Raw genomic sequence first — 20,663 nt, 5'->3', positions numbered from 1 at the left:
GCGGGCTCTTTTTTGGTTCCATATGAACGTTAAAGCAGTTTTTTCCAATTCTGTGAAGAAACTCATTGGTAACTTGATGGGGATGGCATTGAATCTATAAATAACCTTGGGCAGTATGGCCATTTTCATGATATTGATTCTTCCTATCCATGAGCATGGTATGTTCTTCCATTTGTTTCTGTCCTCTTTGATTTCACTAAGCAGTGGTTTGTAGTTCTCCTTGAAGAGGTCCTTGACATCCCTTGTAAGTTGGATTCCTAGGTATTTTATTCTCTTTGAAGCAATTGTGAATGGAAGTTCATTCCTGATTTGGCTCTCTGCTTGTCTGTTACTGGTGTATAAGAATGCCTGTGATTTTTGCACATTAATTTTGTATCCTGAGACTTTGCTGAAGTTGCTTATCAGCCTAAGGAGATTTTGGGCTGAGACGATGGGGTTTTCTAAATATACAATCATGTCATCTGCAAACAGGGACAATTTGAGTTTTTCTTTTCCTAACTGGATACCCTTGATTTCTTTCTCTTGCCTGATTGCCCTAGCCAGAACTTCCAACACTATGTTGAATAGGAGTCGTGAGAGAGGGCATCCCTGTCTTGTACTGGTTTTCAAAGGGAATTTTTCCAGTTTTTGCCCATTCAGTATGATATTAGCTGTGGGTTTGTCACAAATAGCTCTTATTATTTTGAGGTACGTTCCATCATTACCGAATTTATTAAGCGTTTTTAGCATGAAGGGCTGTTGAATTTTGTCAAAAGCCTTTTCTGCATCTATTGAGATAATCATGTGGTTCTTGACTTTGGTTCTGTTTATATGCTGGATTATGTTTATTGATTTGCGAATGTTGAACCAGCCTTGCATCCCAGGGATGAAGCACACTTGATCATGGTGGATAAGCTTTTTGATGTGCTGCTGAATCCAGTTTGCCAGTATTTTATTGAGGATATTTGCATCGATGTTCATCAGGGATATTGGTCTAAAATTCTCTTTTTTTGTTGTGTCTCTGCCAGGCTTTGGTATCAGGATGATGTTGGCCTCATAAAATGAGTTAGGGAGGATTCCCTCTTTTTCTATTGATTGGAATAGTTTCAGAAGGAATGGTACCAGCTCCTCCTTGTACCTCTGGTAGAATTCAGCTGTGAATCCATCTGGTCCTGGACTTTTTTTGGTGGGTAGGCTCTTAATTGTTGCCTCAATTTCAGAGCCTGCTATTGGTCTATTCAGGGATTCAACTTCTTCCTGGTTTAGTCTTGGGAGAGTGTAAGTGTCCAGGAAATTATCCATTTCTTCTAGATTTTCTAGTTGATTTGCGTAGAGGTGTTTATAGTATTCTCTGATGGTAGTTTGTATTTCTGTGGGGTCGGTGGTGATATCCCCTTTATCATTTTTTATTGCATCGAATTGATTCCTCTCTCTTTTCTTCTTTATTACTCTTGCTAGCAGTCTGTCAATTTTGTTGATCTTTTCAAAAAACCAACTCCTGGATTCATTGATTTTTTGGAGGGATTTTTGTGTCTCTATCTCCTTCAGTTCTGCTCTGATCTTAGTCATTTCTTGCCTTCTGCTAGCTTTTGAATGTGTTTGCTCTTGCCTCTCTAGTTCTTTTAATTGTGATGTTAGAGTGTCAATTTTAGATCTTTCCTGCTTTCTCTTGTGGGCATTTAGTACTATAAATTTCCCTCTACACACTGCTTTGAATGTGTCCCAGAGATTCTGGAATGTTGTATCTTTGTTCTCATTGGTTTCAAAGAACATCTTTATTTCTGCCTTCATCTCATTATGTACCCAGTAGTCATTCAGGAGCAGGTTGTTCAGTTTCCATGTAGTTGAGCGGTTTAGATTGAGTTTCTTAGTCCTGAGTTCTAGTTTGATTGCACTGTGGTCTGAGAGACAGTTTGTTATAATTTCTGTTCTTGTACATTTGCTGAGGAGTGCTTTACTTCCAATTATGTGGTCAATTTTGGAATAAGTGCGATGTGGTGCTGAGAAGAATGTATATTCTGTTGATTTGGGGTGGAGAGTTCTATAGATGTCTATTAGGTCTGCTTGGTGCAGAGATGAGTTCAATTCCTGGATATCCTTGTTAACTTTCTGTCTCGTTGATCTGTCTAATGTTGACAGTGGAGTGTTGAAGTCTCCCATTATTATTGCATGGGAGTCGAAGTCTCTTTGTAAGTCTCTAAGGACTTGCTTTATGAATCTGAGTGCTCCTGTATTGGGTGCATATATATTTAGGATAGTTAGCTCTTCCTGTTGAATTGATCCCTTTACCATTATGTAATGGCCTTTTTTGTCTCTTTTGATCTTTGATGGTTTAAAGTCTGTTTTATCAGAGACTAGGATTGCAGCCCCTGCTTTTTTTTTGTTCTCCATTTGCTTGGTAGATGTTCCTCCATCCCTTTATTTTGAGCCTATACATGTCTCTGCATGTGAGATGGGTCTCCTGAATACAGCAGACTGATGGGTCTTGACTCTTTATCCAGTTTGCCAGTCTGTGTCTTTTAATTGGACCATTTAGTCCATTTACATTTAAGTTTAATATTGTTATGTGTGAACTTGATCCTGCCATTGTGATATTATCTGGTTATTTTGTTCGTTAGTTAATGCAGTTTCTTCCTAGCCTCGATGGTCTTTACATTTTGGCATGTTTTTGCAATGGCTGGTGCCGGTTGTTCCTTTCCATGTTTAGGGCTTCCTTCAGGGTCTCTTGTAAGGCAGGCCTGGTGGTGACAAAATCTCTAAGCATTTGCTTATCTGTAAAGGATTTTATTTCTCCTTCACTTATGAAACTTAGTTTGGCTGGATATGAAATTCTGTGTTTAAAATTCTTTTCTTTAAGAATGTTGAATATTGGCCCCCACTCTCTTCTGGCTTGGAGAGTTTCTGCCGAGAGATCTGCTGTTAGTCTGATGGGCTTCCCTTTGTGGGTAACCCGACCTTTCTCTCTGGCTGCCCTTAAGATTTTTTCCTTCATTTCAACTTTGGTGAATCTGGCAATTATGTGTCTTGGAGTTGCTCTTCTCGAGGAGTATCTTTGTGGCATTCTCTGTATTTCCTGAATTTGAATGTTGGCCTGCCCTACTAGGTTGGGGAAGTTCTCCTGGATGATATCCTGAAGAGTGTTTTCCAACTTGGTTCCATTTTCCCCTTCACTTTCAGGCACCCCAATCAGACGTAGATTTGGTCTTTTTACATAATCCCATACTTCTTGCAGGCTTTGTTCATTTCTTTTTCTTCTTTTTTCTTTTGGTTTCTCTTCTCGCTTCATTTCATTCATTTGATCCTCAATCGCTGATACTCTTTCTTCCAGTTGATCGAGTCGGTTACTGAAGCTTGTGCATTTGTCACGTATTTCTCGTGTCATGGTTTTCATCTCTGTCATTTCGTTTATGACCTTCTCTGCATTAATTAGTCTAGCTGTCAATTCTTCCACTCTTTTTTCAAGATTTTTAGTTTCTTTGCGCTGGGTACGTAATTCCTCCTTTAGCTCTGAGAAGTTTGATGGACTGAAGCCTTCTTCTCTCATCTCGTCAAAGTCATTCTCTGACCAGCTTTGATCCGTTGCTGGCAATGGGCTGTGCTCCTTTGCAGAGGGAGATGTGCTCTTATTTTTTGAATTTCCAGCTTTTCTGCCCTGCTTTTTCCCCATCTTTGTGGTTTTATCTGTCTCTGGTCTTTGATGATGGTGACTTACTGATGGGGTTTGGTATAGGTGTCCTTCCTGTTTAATAGTTTTCCTTCTGACAGTCAGGACCCTCCACTATAGGTCTGTTGGGGATTGCTTGAGGTCCACTCCAGACCCTGTTTGCCTGGGTATCAGCAGCAGAGGTTGCAGAAGATAGAATATTGCTGAACAGCGAGTGTACCTGTCTGATTCTTAACTTTGGAAGCTTCCTCTCAGGGGTGTACTCCACCCTGTGAGGTGTGGGGTGTCAGACTGCCCCTAGTGGGGGATGTCTCCCAGTTAGGCTACTCAGGGGTCAGTGACCCACTTGAGCAGGCAGTCTGTCCGTTCTCAGATATCAACCTCCGTGTTGGGAGATCCACTTTCTCTTCAAAGCTGTCAGACAGAGTCGTTCGCGTCTGCACAGGCCTCTGCTGCTTCCCCTTTTGTTGTTTAGCTGAGCCCTGCCCCCAGAGGTGGAGTCTATTGAGACCGGCAGGTTTCCTTGAGCTGCTGTGAGCTCCACCCAGTTCAAGCTTCCCAGCGGCTTTGTTTACCTACTTAAGCCTCAGCAATGGCAAGCGCCCCTCCCCCAGCCTCGCTGCTGCCTGGAGGTTAGATCGCGGCAGACTGCTGTGTTAACAATGAGGGAGGCTCCCTGGGTGTGGGACCCTCCGGGCCAGGTGAGGGATATATTCTTCTGGTGTTCCCTTTTGCTTAAAGCGTGGTATTGGGGTGGGAGTTACCCGATTTACCAGGTGTTGTGTGTCTCAGTTCCCCTGGCTAGGAAAAGCGATTCCCTTCCCCCTTGCACTTCCCAGGTGAGGTGATGCCTCGCCCTGCTTCAGCTCTAGCTGGTCAGGCTGCAGCAGCTGACCAGCACCGATTGTCCGGCACTCCCTAGTGAGATGACCCCAGTACCTCAGTTGAAAATGCAGAAATCACTGGTCTTCTGTGTCGCTTGCGCTGGGAGTTGGAGACTGGAGCTGTTCCTATTTGGCCATCTTGCTCCCGTTCCCAAGTATTCATTTTTTTAAATGTCAGTTTGTGTCTTTGTTTAGTTCCCTTTAATTTTAGCCTGAAGGACTCTCTTAGTATTTCTTTTTTTTTTTTTTTTAATATATAGGGATGGTCTACTAGCAAAACAATTCATGAGTTTTTATTTATCTTTGAATGCCTTACATTTTATCATTTATTTAAAGAAATGTTTTGCTTAATTTTTAATTCCAGATTGAAAATATTTTTCAGTAATTCAAGATCTCATTTTGCTGTCTCTTGATTTCCATGGTTTCCGAAGATAAGTCAAACCTTAATCTTACCAAGAATTCCATCTATGGGACATGACCTTTTTGTCTTGCTGCTTTCAATTTTTCTTTGCCTTTGACTTTTGTCTGCTTAACTATTATGTAACCTAAGTGTGGATCTTTTTGTGTTATATTTTTTCTTCCCGCAGTTACTCAACATCTTGGAAAAATAGAAAAATATTTTTTATTCATTACATCACTTTCTGCCCTCTTCTCTTTCCTCTCTCATTCTCTAAACTCCCTTTGTCGATATCCTTGACAGTTTATTAGATTCACTGAGACTATTTTTATTTTACCTCTTTTATTTTTTCATTCTAATAATTAGAATAGATATTCTGTGTTGACCTATCTTAAAGTTCACTGATTTTTATTTCAGATAAAAACTATTGGTTTGCTTTTATAGTAACCTTATTTTATTTTTTAATTTAATTTAGTTTAATTTTTTGAGACATAGTCTCACTCTGTTGCCCAGGCTGGAGTGCATTGGCACAATTTCAACTGACTGAAACCTCTGCCTCTTGGGTTCTAGCAATTCTTCTGCCTCAGCCTCCCAAGTAGCTGGGACTACAAGCATGCACCATCACACCCAGCTAATTTTTGTATTTTTAGCAGAGACGGGGTTTCACCGTGTTAGCCAGGATAGTCTCGATCTCCTGACCTCGTGATTCACCCGTCTCGGCCTCCCAGAGTGCTGGTATTATAGGCATGAACCGCCGCGCCCAGCCTCTGGTAATTTTTAAAAACATGTAGTTACTTTACCTGTTGACAGCTGAATGAACTTTCATTTGTTTATTGATATATATTTTGTGAGACATAATTGTCATTCTTCCTTTAAATTGTTTATCTACAGTTTCTTTTAGTTATTTAAATATGCTTATAAATCTGAATTACAATTTGTTGTCTTTTAAGTCTAATAACTATTCCTACATAGGAACATTTTATGTTAGCTGATTTTTTTCTCAACTTGCTATATATATGCTATTATTTTGCATTTCTCATAGTATTTTTGGTTGAAAAATGAACTTTAGAGAATGTATTATAACAACTCTGGAATCAGATTTTTCTGGCTTTCAGAGAGGTTCTGTGGTTTTGCTGAATTTTGTTTTGCTTCTGTTGTTTTTCTCCTGTTCTTTGTAGTTGTTGTTGTTGTTGTTTTTGTTGTTGTTGTTTTTGTTTTTTTGTTTTTTTTGAGACTGAGTCTCACTCTGTCACCCAGGCTGGAGTACAATGGCGTGTGATCTCGGCTTACTGCAAGCTCCACCTCCTGGGTTCCCGCCATTCTCCTGCCTCAGTCTCCCGAGTAGCTGGGACTACAGGTGCCCACCACCACGCCCGGCTAATTTTTTGTATTTTCAGTAGAGACAGGGTTTCACCATGTTAGCCAGGATGTTCTCCGCCTCTTGACCTCGTGATCTGCCCCCTCAGCCTCCCAAAGTGCTGGGATTACAGGCATGTGCCACCGCGCCAGCCCCTTATTTGTTTTTTGACCTTCCTGGATTCTTTAGATTCTATATTTCTTTCATTGCTTAGTCATTGACTTCATAGATAGCTTTTTCTTTTTCTTCTTATTATTTTCATTTTTAATTTTGGCTTACTTAGATTAATATCTAGGTCCTCATCATTTGGTGGTCAGCCTATGTTCATTTAGAATATTTTCTTACATACCTTAACTGTGTGTCTTCTTTCATGGACAAGTAGATTAATGTGTGAAGGCACACCTTCAACCGTCATATTGTTTACAAGACACTCTTATTTTTGTTTTCTTGCTTTTCAGGATCTCAAGCAAGGAGTGCACAACTGTTTCCTTCTCATTTTCCCTATCTTATTGGGCATGTACACAGGTAAGTGGATGTACACAGTCTTCTAGATCTTCAGGAACATATTGAAGATTTTCAAAATTTTCTATGACCATCTAATTTTCTATATATTTCTTTTAATTTTTCTCCAGGATCTTGTGGGCCTCATCTTAAATCATCGATTTAGATAGCTGCAATACTATCAGCATATATCTATAGACATTGGTAATAGCTTAGGGATGGGGATTTGTTATTGAGCTGAACTCTGAGTGAAAAATAGCTGTAATACTACCCTCGCACAGCTGTGAGCTTTTCACAGTTACCACGCCAGGAAGCTGAAGGGGGAGGGAAGATGAGAATAGGCCCAATTTAAAACACCACCAACAGCTGTCTTACCGAGGTTTAGTAGTTTCTTGTTAAAAGATAGTTTTCAATTGTTTTGTAGTTTTGTTTAATTTCCAGTTTAATTTTAGCTTTTTGTTGTTGTTTTCATGGAACATCAAATTTATCAAGGTTCTCATTCTGCCATTCCAGGAGTTACTCATTAGAAAGGTTTTGACTCTCAAACGTTTCAAGCATCTTTTGTTCTTCATAATTGGATCATTGGAAAATAACTTAAAGCTTCACAGCTCCCCAAAATGGTATATTTCCTAGAGGCTGGTAATGGATTCCTCTTAGAGGGCAGTTTGAGAGCTAATAGAAAACCTGCTTCTCTGCCAACTTAGTGTCTTCATTTTTCTACCCAGTAGGTTTGGGTCTTTGCCATCGACTAATTATTACTGTGTGCCTTTATTCTTCTGTTATTTAGTCTGAGTGCTAATTGTGTTGTTTTTAGTCACTATTCTGAAAAATAATGGCTTGGATAAAGGTAGGGCAGTTCGCTTGTCTTTTGGTTTACAGACTAGAAAAACATAGAGAAACAAATCTATACCTGATAGAGAGACACAGAATAGCTATGCACCACATAACAACATTTAATTTAATAATGAATGGCATATACAATGCTGGTCATATACGATTATTAATGAAGCTAAAACATTTCTATCACCTAGTGATGTCATAGCCATCATAATGTCATAGCGCAATGCATTGCTCATATGTTCTTGGTGATGCTATTGGAAACAAACCTACTGCACTGCCAGTAGTCTAAAACTATAGCCCATACAATTATGTACAGTACATAATACTCGACAAAAAATAAACCATTATTATTATTCTGTTCACGTATATACTATACTATGTATTTATTTATTTACTATACTATTTATATGATTATTTTGGAGTATACTCTTTCTCCTTCTACTTATATTTATAAAAAAGTTAACTGTAAAACAGACTCAAGAAGGTTCTATGGGAGTATTCCAGAAGAAGGCATTGTTACAGGAGATGACAGATCGATTTGTGTTACTGTCCCCGATGGCCTTTCAGTGGGACAAGATGTAGAGGCGTAAGACAATAACGTTGATGATCCTGATCCTGTGTAGTCCTAGACTAATGTGTGTGTTTGTATTTTAGTTTTTAACAAAAAAGTTTACAAAGTAAAAATAAAAAAAAACTTAAAAAATTAAACACAGAAACAGCTTATAAAATAAGAATATAAAGAAAGGAAATATTTTGTACAACTGTACTATGTGTGTGTGTTTTAAGCTAATGTTATTGCAAAAGAGTCAAAGAATTTAAACATTTATGAATAAAAAAGTTATAGGAAGCTAAGATCAATTTATTATTGAAGAAAAACATTTTTGACAAATTTAGTGAACCCTAAGTATACAGTGTTTATGTAGTCTACAGTAGTGGACAGTAATGTCTGAGGCCTTCACATTCACTCATCACTCACTCACTGGCTCACTCAGAGCAACTTCCAGTCTTTCAAGCTCCATGATATATGCCTTCTACAGGTATATTATTTTAAAACATCTTTTATAATATATTTTTCCTGTCACTTTTATATGTTCAGATATACAAATATTTAGTACTATGTCACAGTTGCCTACAGTATTCAATACAGTAACATGTTGTACCAGTTCCTAGCTTAGGAGCAATCAACTATACCATACAGCTTAGTATAGTAGCCTATACAATGTAGGTTTGTGTAAGTATAGTCTATGATGTCATATGCTGATAAAATCACTTAACAATGCATTTCTTAGAATGTATCTCTGTCATTAAGTGAGACATGATTACATACATAATTCAGAGATCCTGAATGTTGAGACATAAAGAAGATATTACTTTCAGCCATCTCTTCTGAAAAGGGAGTAGGTGTATACGATCTCCGTATAAAGTGAAAAATACGGTTTTTGCTGGCCAGAGGTTAGACTGTGGCAAAGACTGCTTTTCGTCAAATTTTATTATCCCTTCTCAAGTGTATGGAGCTGTCTGGTAAGTAACTTCTCAGCTGGATCAGTTTCCCCATGCTAACCTTTCTATCCTCTTATAATCGGTGTGGCCATGTTACTTGTTATTACCAAGAGAATGGAAGCAGACATTATGTTTATTTCTTCCAGTCCAAGAGGTTATTTTTTTAAAAAATTCCATTTTCTTCATTCTCTTTCTTACATGTTTTAAGAGGTTTCTGAAATCCTAGGTATGGTGATGATACAAAAATGGAAGAAACCTGGGTATTTGAATCACTATGTGGAAAGGCCACATTCATTAACATAAGCGCCCATCTTGGACTGTCTTAAGAGTGAGACAAACTTCTATGTGTTTGAGCTACTACCTTTTGTGGCATATCTGTTACAGAAATAAAGCTCCAATAATGAAAACTTACTTTACTATACCTGACAAAACATATGAGTAAATTAAAAGCTGACTTTTTAAATGGATGATAAATCAATGTTTTACAATATCCTCCCACTTCTGCATATTTATAGACCTACCAAACTTATATGTATATACTGAACAGCTGATTTATATTTTATAGCCATATTTCCATACCTCAGTGTTATACAGAGTAATAGCAAGAAATATTGGCATGACCACAATAAAGACACATTTTTCCCATGATAGTCATATAAAGACATAGATTCACTAAATAATATTGAAATTATCCAAATTATTTGTGATGATCTTGCTACCTAAATTGCATAACATACAAACACATGTATGACCGTGCATTTATACACACATATGTAGACTAATAAAATAAGTAAATTGTTTTTAATATGTGTCTTTTATAAACATAATATGACAAGCCAAATTTAAATGATATCATCAGCAACATATCTATATGACAGTAGACAAATGAATTCTGATTTTGTTTTGATTTGATTGATAGTGATGACATATAATATTTCACTGCAAAATTTATATGTAAAATTCTTCAAACTTAAATATCAATTTTATTTTCTCAAATGTTATCTAGGTAGTGAAGAGGACATGTTTATGGTTGTAAAAATGAAAATGTATTGGCAACTGTGTAGCTAAAATGGATAAGCTTATACTTTTAGTTGTCTATTATTTAACTAAAGAATGTTCTTCATCTTGGTGTAATCAGGAAAATTCTCAGCAGCCTCAGTGTTTAGTAAATAAAACTTATCTGATTCTATAGATGCATATAGAGCTTTCCATTCATGCACAGTAAATATTTTGAAAGAGTAGAGGAAAAAAAGATAAAATAACCTTTTTATATTTATCATGTATTTAAATAAAAAAACTGAATTGTTGTCATTTACTGTATTCCCTCAAAAATTGCTGATTATGATCACGTACTTTTATCAATATTATGACTTCAAGTTTCATCTTTAAGTTATAGTATTTTATTTTTATATTATATATATTTCTCCATGTATAGTTCTTCATTTTATTTATTGTATAGAGGATAATTAGAAAGACTGTTTGTTATTAAGTATTTTCATATTAAAAGACTAGCTTCTTGTTACCACAGAAATCAGTTTTTATTTGCTATTTTTGGATTTCTTATATCGTTCTATATACATTCAAATTAACACCTTGTAAAATGTCAGAATATCTTAGGGTGTTGAATATGTGTACCATTAAGTAGGCAAGTGTTTATCAGTTCATTTCCACTCTTCACCATATCAGTGAAATTACTGTACTTTGGTCAAGGTAACCTATCATGTCCATTTTTCACGTTCAGTGGACATATTAGGTCATTTCACTCAAACCATTACCACCTTTAAAAAAAGTTCACATCTTCTTTATTGAAACAATCTCTTTATTCAGCATTTAAATTTGTAAACTCTCCTGTAGGTGCCAGAAGATTCCAAGTTTTCCAGGGCCCTTTGACCTTTTTTTTTTTTTTTCCCCCAGGACTATGGTCTTCTCATGTACCTCTTCCTCAAAGACAGTTTGTGCCTTACAGCTCTTTCAGATGAAATCTGCTGTTATCATTCTGAGCCCTGTCAGTGTGGTGACAAGGTGTCAGAAAAGAGGAATGTTCTGTAATCTTCTGATTAAATCTCGGTCTTTTAGTGGGCTTGTATCTTGGGATTGTGACTTTCATCTGTTTATTCAATTGCATAGCTTTCTTGCCTTGCCCCCATTTAGATCCCTGGCTACAGCCTTTCCAACCAATCTACCTCATTAAATCCCTGAGCCCCTTAAACCATTCGCTTAGGTGAGAAGGGAAGTAAAGTGATAGCTGAAGGGGGAAGAAATTTCCTTTCCGGGCAGGAATAAGGTTTCAGAACTGGGCAAAGTCCTCATACTTGGAATAATATAGAAGCTTCTGAGTGAATTTCACAAAGATTTCTCTTCCTCTTCTTCTGCCATAACCACAAGTGATCTTTTGAATCCTCACCCAAAAATCCTGGTGCGGAAGTGTGAAGGCTCCCTTGGGCCTGGGACCTTCAGCAGATTCTCACTGCCATACTAGTCCACATTCAGCCTTCAGTAATTCATCAATATCACCGTTTAAGTTCCCTTCTATGGCTCCAGTGCACACTACTCCATGTAAGCAGATCGTGGTTGTTTTATCTCTCTTGATGTACCTTTCTTTCTACATATTGAGATGGCAGTTCCCCTGCAATTTCAATTCTCAGATAGACCCAAGAAATGCCATTCGTTTTCACGTTTGTTCAACTTCCTCTGTTCTGTAAGAATGAGAGTGAACTCTTTTAAGCTCTTCATCTGTTGCATCTAAAACCAATGGTCAGTTCTGTCTTTTTCATAGTTTGTAGAACACATCAGTATCTCCAGCTGAGTTTTTCCCCTTATACTTTATTCTTGTCTCTTTTAGCAAATGACTTAGTCTCATCTTCTAGGTATCAGCCTTAAATGTCACTACAATACCGAGGTTCCCTTGTCATTCTTTTTAAAGTAACTTTTTCACCCTCATCTTTATCAGTGACAGCATCCTTTATAAAACTTGTCAAAATCTCAAATGATTTTCTAAAAATTATTTTCTCTCATAGAATTAAAATTGTTGAGGAAAAGAAATATGCCTACATCTTATTCATCCTTGTGTTTTTAATGTCTAGTAAAATTTGTTACTCAATATTTTACTAATAAAAAGGATTTTATTATCAATGAAACATATTTAATAGAATATAAAACATTATTTTTAAAATATGAGATCAGTTTATTTATTCAGATATCTTTTATATGTTTTTTCCATTGAAATTATATCTATTTTCATCATTATATTCAGAAAGCATTGATGAAATACTTCAAATTAACTTGCAATCTACTTAATTTTTGTCTGCAAAATAAATATTAATATCTACTCTATGGGTTATGTAGTCTTATTTACTTACATGACTCATTTCCTGACTCTCACTTTAATTTTCACCAAATTAGATCAACATGTTATTATTTTTTTAATTCTACACAATGTAACTTGAATAAGCAATTGTCTGAGATTTGGGATTGCCTGAATGTAAGCTCAAGCTGACATTAAATGACTTCACATCATATCATATAAAATAAACATTTTTATAAAATGATCCCTTGATTATAAATTATGAGGCAATAGTATGGAGTTGAGTTCCCAGTCAACTCACAATGTCATGTCAATTGCGCGATAAATGAATTTAGGTTTTTTAAGCTACTGAATTTTATGGTTGTTTGGTTTAACAGCATGATCTAGATTTGTCAAGTTGATACAATAGGAATTCAAATGAAAACTCATAACCTTACATTTCATATTTATGAAATGCCAGCTAACCAATTATTTTAAAATCTTTATAAATTTTGCTTGGTTGGTTGTTTTATCAGAAACCATGCTATAATCTTTAAATCATTTTATATGTTTGAGTAACAGTGCTATAAATAATACATAATCTTATTCATAAATAATATGTAATCTTAGTCTCCTTATTTAGTATTGGAATTAACATATGTTTAGGATTTATAGCAATTTCACAGGGGACCCATGGAATGTTGAAAACACATACACCTGAATAACATTAACTATATTACCTCCTACATATATTCTTTCCCACCCATTACACATATTTAATTTATATTTCTTTTAATTTTAATGAAATTCACTAGGGAGGAGTGAGCAGCTAAGTAACCTATCCCTTCTCAGGCATAAAAATCATCAGAATTCTTCTTGAGAATACAATGATGAGGGCTTTCATTTCAAATGGATGGTGATTGTCAGTCTTATTAACAATAATCATGGAAAGCAAAATGTCCCAAATTTATATTGACTTTTACATACACATACACACACACGCAGACATATACAAACATTTGCTATAAAGAAAAAAGTATAAAATGATTTTACTTAGAAGCTCTTTGGTTTGTTTCCATGATATCTGCATTTTCAGATGGAAATGCAACAATTAAATGATTTGGGATCTTTGATTTGCTTGATATTAACTCAGTGAATGTTGCCAAATGTTCTTGAGTAAATTATATTTTCCATGTAATGGCCTAATAATTAAATTATTTTTACCCTAGTGTTTAACATGCATTCAATTGTCTTACTAAATATATACGCTTTTTTCTATGTCTTGGTATTCTCAATGAATTACTGCAGCTATTCCTTCTTTTCTTTCTCTCTTTCTGCCTATTTCTTTCCCTCTCTTCTTTTGTTTCCTCCCTATTTCTTTATCTCTCTTCTTATAATATTATCATTTTCTGTATTTGTTTTCTTTTAAATTGATTCTCTTCTTGCATGCTCTGTTGAATTAAAATAATCCTAGTGGTGAAAATGTTCTGTTATCATGTTAAGGTCAGTAGCATTAGGTTTACACCAATTCTCTAAAAAATATATTTGTAATAGGCTAGAAATGGAATACAGGTTTTATACAGATTGGAAATTGTATGCAAAATTGATAACTATGAGATATAGGATTGTGACTTCAGGCATGCTAGAGCACTATTGTTAAATGAGGCTGAACATGGAGGTATATTATGTATGTCTTGGGTAAAACTCCAATTATGAATCTGTGTATGTGGCTAAGGGCCATCTTCATTTTCTGAGTCACTGTTGAACAGTCTTTAGTGGTAACACTAACTGCTTTCGGGACAGTACCAAAATAATGTTTTAGTTTTAAATGAATTTACAACGTTGCTTATATGGAAGGATTTTTAATTTTCTTTTTTAGGTCACTATATTATTGAAATTTTCCTGAAATCACTTTATTTTTATAATATACATCTCTCCCTCTCTCATACTGTCTGTGTATATGTGTGTGTGTATGTCTGTCTGTGTGTGTGTGTCTGTGTATCCAGAAGTCTAGTCTACATTATGATGAAAATCAGAATCAAATTATATGTCAATGAATGTGGGTCTTATTGCAGCAGGCCAGGTCTCACTAACACAGGCCTCCATAACAACTGTTCCAGCATTGAGTTAGTGGTTAAGTTAAATATTAAAAGCCACTGCCTTTATTCAAAGGCTGGGATGTAACAAAAGCCCACCAAGGGTTCTGCCTAGGTCTTTCCTGGGCCTTAAAGCATGACAAAATAACGAAGAAATTATTAACGGGGCCCATTTAGAATTAAACAAGTTGTGTTGCAGGTTTGAAGAAACTCCCTAGGCCTCCACAAACAAGTTTACACCTGGACCCATTTCGATTAAGTAAATTTACTGAGGCTCCAGAGGAAGGTCTTCAAGACTCAGACCTTAGTTATAGATTAAAGGAAGTTAATCACTTATGTCTTTAGATGAATGCACATTTACATGTAGACATATTGCTTAGAAGGTATATTGGCTCCAGAAAATTTTGTAATTTTGAGTTGATATGGCGATAATTTTCAGGCCTTTTCCCCGTAACCAGTTGCAGAAATAAAGACTCTCTTCCTCCTTAGTTCATGTGTATCTCGTTATTTTCCCATGAGAAACAGCAGCCCAACCCTCAGTTTTGTTTGGGAACACTATGGTACTTATAAAACAGTCTCTCTGTAATAGCCTGTAGGTGATAGGCAGGCAAACACTATAATCATGATTAATTGCCAGCCAACTAGCAAAGAAAGCCCCAGATGCATTTAAATACAGATTTCAGTTCGATATGATATACAAATTGAAAACTCTCTTCTTTTTTATTAGTGTATCTATTAAAATAACTTACTATGCCTGTCTAAAAGCATTCAGTACCTTCAATGGTAGAAAAACAGGTTATAATCATGTTAACAGAACATTTAGGCATTTCAAGATCTTTCTCTTGCTAAATGAACTCTGCTATTTGTCTGTTCTGTTAAGGAATACAGTACTACAAAGAGATGTTTATTTTTTAAAAATAGGAAAAAAATTCTTAATTATTCATTTTTTTGAATCCTAAACCAAAATAGAAATATTTTCCTTCTCAGTGAAAGGACCACTGAATGGAACCATTTCTGCCATAAAAGTAATGGAATTTCCCCTCATTACTCATCCACCACCATATCAGACCCTCTAAGAATTGTGTATAAGGTCACTTAATATGAAAATTTTTAATTCTTTGTTTAGATATGGAGAAAGGGAGAGACTATCTCTCACATCACTAGAATGATTATCCACATAAAGAGAATGAAGAAGACTTCTACAATGATGGTGGAGACAAATGAAAATTGGTAAAAAAAAAAAAAATTCTTTATATATATTCTAGATACTATGTAGCCATAGAAATACATGTACCAAAGAGACTTTGAAAAATCTCTCTTGAAGGTACAAATGCTGCTTAGCCACTTGCCATGTGACAATCCAAATTTTTTCTTAAAAAGTTGGCCTAATAATAAAATACTAATGCTTCTATAGCATGGTACTGCAAGGACTGGCCTTTGCCCTCTTATAATATAGTTTTATAAGTTACAATGAGGGGAGAAAACAAACATAAAACTTTTCAAAAAATTTTGTCAGCAACCAGAGGAGCACCAACCATGAGAGTCAAATGAGAAAGGAAGATTGTAATTCCATATATAACTTATCATTCTTTGTTATCTTGGTTATAGGAGTTCATGTTGCCTTTCCCTGGAGAAGCAGAGAACAAGTAAATCAAGTATATGGGAGGGGAATGAGTAAAGACAGAACTGGGACTCATTTCTCTCTTACTAAGGGGGTGTCTCATGGAAAGAACACCTCTTACCAGCCTCCTTATAAACATTCTGATGATACTTACTGATTGATTTAATGGAGTCCCTATCTAAGAAATGCCTTTTAAGTGTCAAAGTCTGAGATACTCATTTAGACCTAATGAACTATGGGAACTTAGGACAATTAAGTGTGAAGCATATATCTGACATGGATTCTTTTGCTATTATAGACATTATTATGATATTTGTCAACATTTGAATGACATATCTAATCTCAGGATTAGATAAAATAATTTTATTTCAGATTTTAAAACAATATTAAAATGTATTTTTAACAATTTATAACAGATGTGCCTCAATTATTATAAATAAAATTTGAGGCCGGGCGCGGTGGCTCAAGCCTGTAATCCCAGCACTTTGGGAGGCCGAGACGGGCGGATCACGAGGTCAGGAGATCGAGACCATCCTGGCTAACATGGTGAAACCCCGTCTCTACTAAAAAATACAAAAAAAACTAGCCTGGCGAGGTGGCGGGCGCCTGTAGTCCCAGCTACTGGGGAGGCTGAGGCAGGAGAATGGCGTAAACCCGGGAGGTGGAGCTTGCAGTGAGCCAAGATCCGGTCACTGCACTCCAGCCTGGGCGACAGAGCGAGACTCCGTCTCAAAAAACAAACAAACAAACAAATAAATAAATAAATAAATAAATAAATAAAATAAAATTTGAATTTATGAACTTACAGAGAATAGAATAGCTGGTAGCAAAGGGGAAGTTAATTACATCAGCATTTTTTCCTACTTATCTGAGAATATAAAACTATAGAGCAATCAACCTGAAACAGATTCCCTTAACCAACAGGTTCCCTTAAGAACAGTAAATCTGCACATGTTATTCAGAAATTTCCTATTAATTAAAAACATAAGTAGAGCTAAAGAAAGAGGACATTTAGAAGCTGTAACTCACGGATGCAAGTTTTTCCATAAAGTAATACTCTATCTGTGTCTAACTTTTGTCTTTATCTTTTAATCATTTATAAACTTGCTATTTGGTGAGATAAATAGATAGACACAGTGGCCTCCAACAGGTAGGAGTTAATCATTTTATTTTGTTCCCATATCAGAGATGTACATGTTTTTATTAATGGTGATGTGAAGAGAAATTTATGAGAAAGAAAACTAATATTAGTTAAGACATACGGAAGACTTCTCATATAATTTAGCTCTTTTACTTTTTATTATAACTTATCTATCCCCTTCTAATAGGTGGAGAGAGACTTCAAGATATTTACTAACTTTATCAAGACTTCTTTAATGTCACAAATCTATGAATTGAGCATTTGTATTTGTTTTAGTTTCCAAACTTATGTTATTGACATGTCACTACATTTTTTGGAAGAGTAAGTCCCGAGAGGAGTCTTGAATAGCATTATTTTTTTCATTCTCATATTTACACAAGCTCTTGCTCTTTTCTTGGTCTTGCAAATGCTCTTTTATTCTTTCCTTTATTATTACATTGGTTGTTTAATGTTGACTTTAATAAAGTAATCCTTTGAGTGAACACATTTACACAAGCTCTTCTCTTTTCTTGGTCTTGCAAATGCTCTTTCATTCTTTCCTTTATTATTATATTGGTTGTTTAATGTTGACTTTAATAAAGTAATCCTTTGAGTGAATAAATAAAAATAACTTTTGATGTAGTATACAAGATTATGTCCAGATTATAACTAGGTGGTCCTATAATAATTTTTTTTTTATTTAGCTAAGCCATATCTTTAAAATTTAAAGTGAGGAAATGACATTGTGTTGACAATCTGTGTTTAAATTAAATATGTGAGAATAAAATCTAAATAACGTCAAAAATCCTTATACTTTTATATTTGTACTAATGTTCTTCATAGAAACAAAGCCAAGAGTTATCTAGTATGGCATTCAATAATCAGCATTAGGAGTATCTGATCTTTCTTTCACAGTCTTATAAAAGACACCAAGTAATTAACCTACAGCTTTGGGTGGAGAAGGAAGTGTGTGTGTGTGTGTGTGTGTGTGTGTGTGTGTGTGTGTGTATGTCTTTGGTGTGTGTGTGAGAGATGTATTTTTTTTTTTTTTTTATTACGGGAATTGACTCACACGATTACAGAGCCCAAGAAGTCCCATGATCTTCTGTGTGCAACATGAAGAACTAGGAAAGTGGTATAATTTACTCTGAGTCTGCATGCCTTACAATAGGAGTGCTACTGTCCAAGGGTAGGAAAAGATAGATGCCCCAGTTCAGAGAGAGTGGATTTACCCTTCCTCTGCCTTTTTGTTCTATTCATGTTCTTAACAGATTGAACGATGCCCATGCATGTTAGTGAGGTACATTTTTTGCCCTCCGTCTACTGACTCAAATTCTAACCTCTTCCACAAACACCCTCACAGACACAGAGAGAAATAATGTTTTACCAGCTATCTGGACATCTGATATGGTTTGACTCTGTGTCCCCACCCAAATCTCATGTTGAATTATAGTTCCCACCTGCTGAAGAAGGGTCCTGGTGGGAGGTGATTGGATCATAGGAAGAGGATTTACTCCATGCTGTTCTCATGATAGTGAGTGAGATCCCAAAAGATCTGACAGTTTAAAAGTGTGGCACCTCCTCAAGCCTGGGCAACATAGCAAAACCATGTCTGTACTAAGAATACGAAACTTAGCTGGGCGTGGTGGTGCATGCCTTTAATCTCAGATACTCAGAAGGCTCAGGGGGGAAAAACACCTGAGACTTGGAAGTCAAAGCTGCAGTGAGTTGAGATTGCACCACTGCACTTTAGCCTGGTGAAGAGAGTCATGCCCTGTCTCAGAAAAAAAAAAAAAAAAAAAAAATTGTACTCCCCAACTCCTTTCTCTCTGTCTCTCTCCTGATCCACTGTGGTGGTATGACAGGCTTCCTTCCTCTTCACTTTTTGCCATGACTGTAAGTTCCTAAGCCCTTCCAGTCATGCTTCCTAAGTTTGTGGAAGAGTAAGTCAAATCTCTTTTCTCCATAAATTACCCAGTCTCAGGTATTTCTTTATAGCAGTGTGAAAACAAACCAATACAGGAAATTGGTACCAGGAGAGTGGGGCATTGCTATAAAGATATCTGAAAATGTGCAAGCAACTTTGGAACTGAGTAACAGGCAGAGATTGGAACAGTGTGGAGGACTTACAGGAAGACAGGAAGATAAAGGAAAGTTTGGAATTTCCTAGATACTTGTTAATGATTTTGACCAAAATACTGATAATGATATAGACAATGAAATCCAGGGTTATGTGGTCTCAGATGGAGATGAGGAATTTATTGGGAACTGGAGCAAAGGTCACCATTGTTATGCTTTAGTGAAGAGACTTGCAGCATTGCGCCTGCTCTAGGGATCTGTGGAACTTTAAATTTGAGCGAGATGATTGAGGATATCGGGTGGAAGAAATTTCTGTGCAGCAAAAGCATTCAAGAAGTGATCTGATTGTTCCTAACAGCATGGAGTCATATGCATTCACAAAGAGCTTGTCTGAAATTGGAATTTATGTTTAAAAGAGAAGAAGAACATACAAGTTTGCAAAATTTGCAGCCTGACCATGTAGTACAAAAGAAAAAATAAACATTTTTTTAGGGAAATGTTTAAGCCAGCTGCAGAAATTTGCATAAGTTAAGAGGAGCTCAATGTTAATACCCAAGACAATGGGGAAAATGTCTCCATGGCATGTCAGAGAGACCTTTGTGACAGCCACTCTCATCACAGGCCTGGAGGGCTAGAAGGAATAAATGGTATTGTGGTCTAGGCCCAGGTCCCCAGTGCTCTATGCAGCCTTGGGACATGGTACCCTATGTCCCAGCTGTTCCCTCTCCTGACATGGCTAAAGAGGACCAAGGTACACCTTGAGGTGTTGATTTAGAGGGTGCATGCCCCAATCCTTGGTGACTTCTATGTGGTGTTGGGCTTGCAGGTATACAGAAGACAAAAGTTTGGAAACCTCTCCCTAGATTTCCATCTGCCTGAATGTCCAGGCAGCAGTCTGCTGTAGGGACAGAGTCCTCATGGAAAACCTCCACAAGGGCAGTGTGAATGGGAAATCTGAAATTGGACCCCCCCTACAGGGTCCCACTAAGTGCCGCCTAGTGGATCTGTGAGAAGAAGGTCACCATCCTCCAGACCCCAGAATGGTAGATTCGCCAACAGCTTGCACTATGTTCCTGGAAGAGCCACAGGCACTCAATCCCAGCCTGTGAAAGCAGTATGGGGGCTGTATCCTGTACAGCCCCAAGGATAAAGCTGTCTATGGCCTTGGGAATCCACCCCTTGCATCAGCGAGTCCTGGATATGCAACATGAGTCAAGGGACATTAATTTGGAACTTTAAGATTTAATTAATGCTTTACTGGGCTTTGGTCTTGCATGGGGTCTGTAATTCCTTTGTTTTGACTAATTTCTCCCTTTTGGAATGGGAGTATTTCTCCACTGCC

General features: G+C 36.6%; 1 long non-coding RNA gene across 1 annotated transcript; it reads left to right on the top strand.

Moving 5' to 3' along the window:
* The first annotated feature begins 8,967 nt into the window (after positions 1-8,967).
* Positions 8,968-16,271, top strand: LOC115899103. The gene is made up of 2 exons (XR_004058743.1): positions 8,968-9,143; positions 16,110-16,271. It is a non-coding gene; the product is annotated as an uncharacterized LOC115899103 (long non-coding RNA).
* Positions 16,272-20,663: the final 4,392 nt, after the last annotated feature.

This window comes from Rhinopithecus roxellana, chromosome 8 (genome assembly GCF_007565055.1).
Source record: "Rhinopithecus roxellana isolate Shanxi Qingling chromosome 8, ASM756505v1, whole genome shotgun sequence".
In the NCBI taxonomy this organism is placed as follows: Eukaryota; Metazoa; Chordata; class Mammalia; order Primates; family Cercopithecidae; genus Rhinopithecus; species Rhinopithecus roxellana.
Note: the sequence above shows the minus strand (reverse complement) of the source record. Positions and strands in the feature narration are given on the sequence as shown.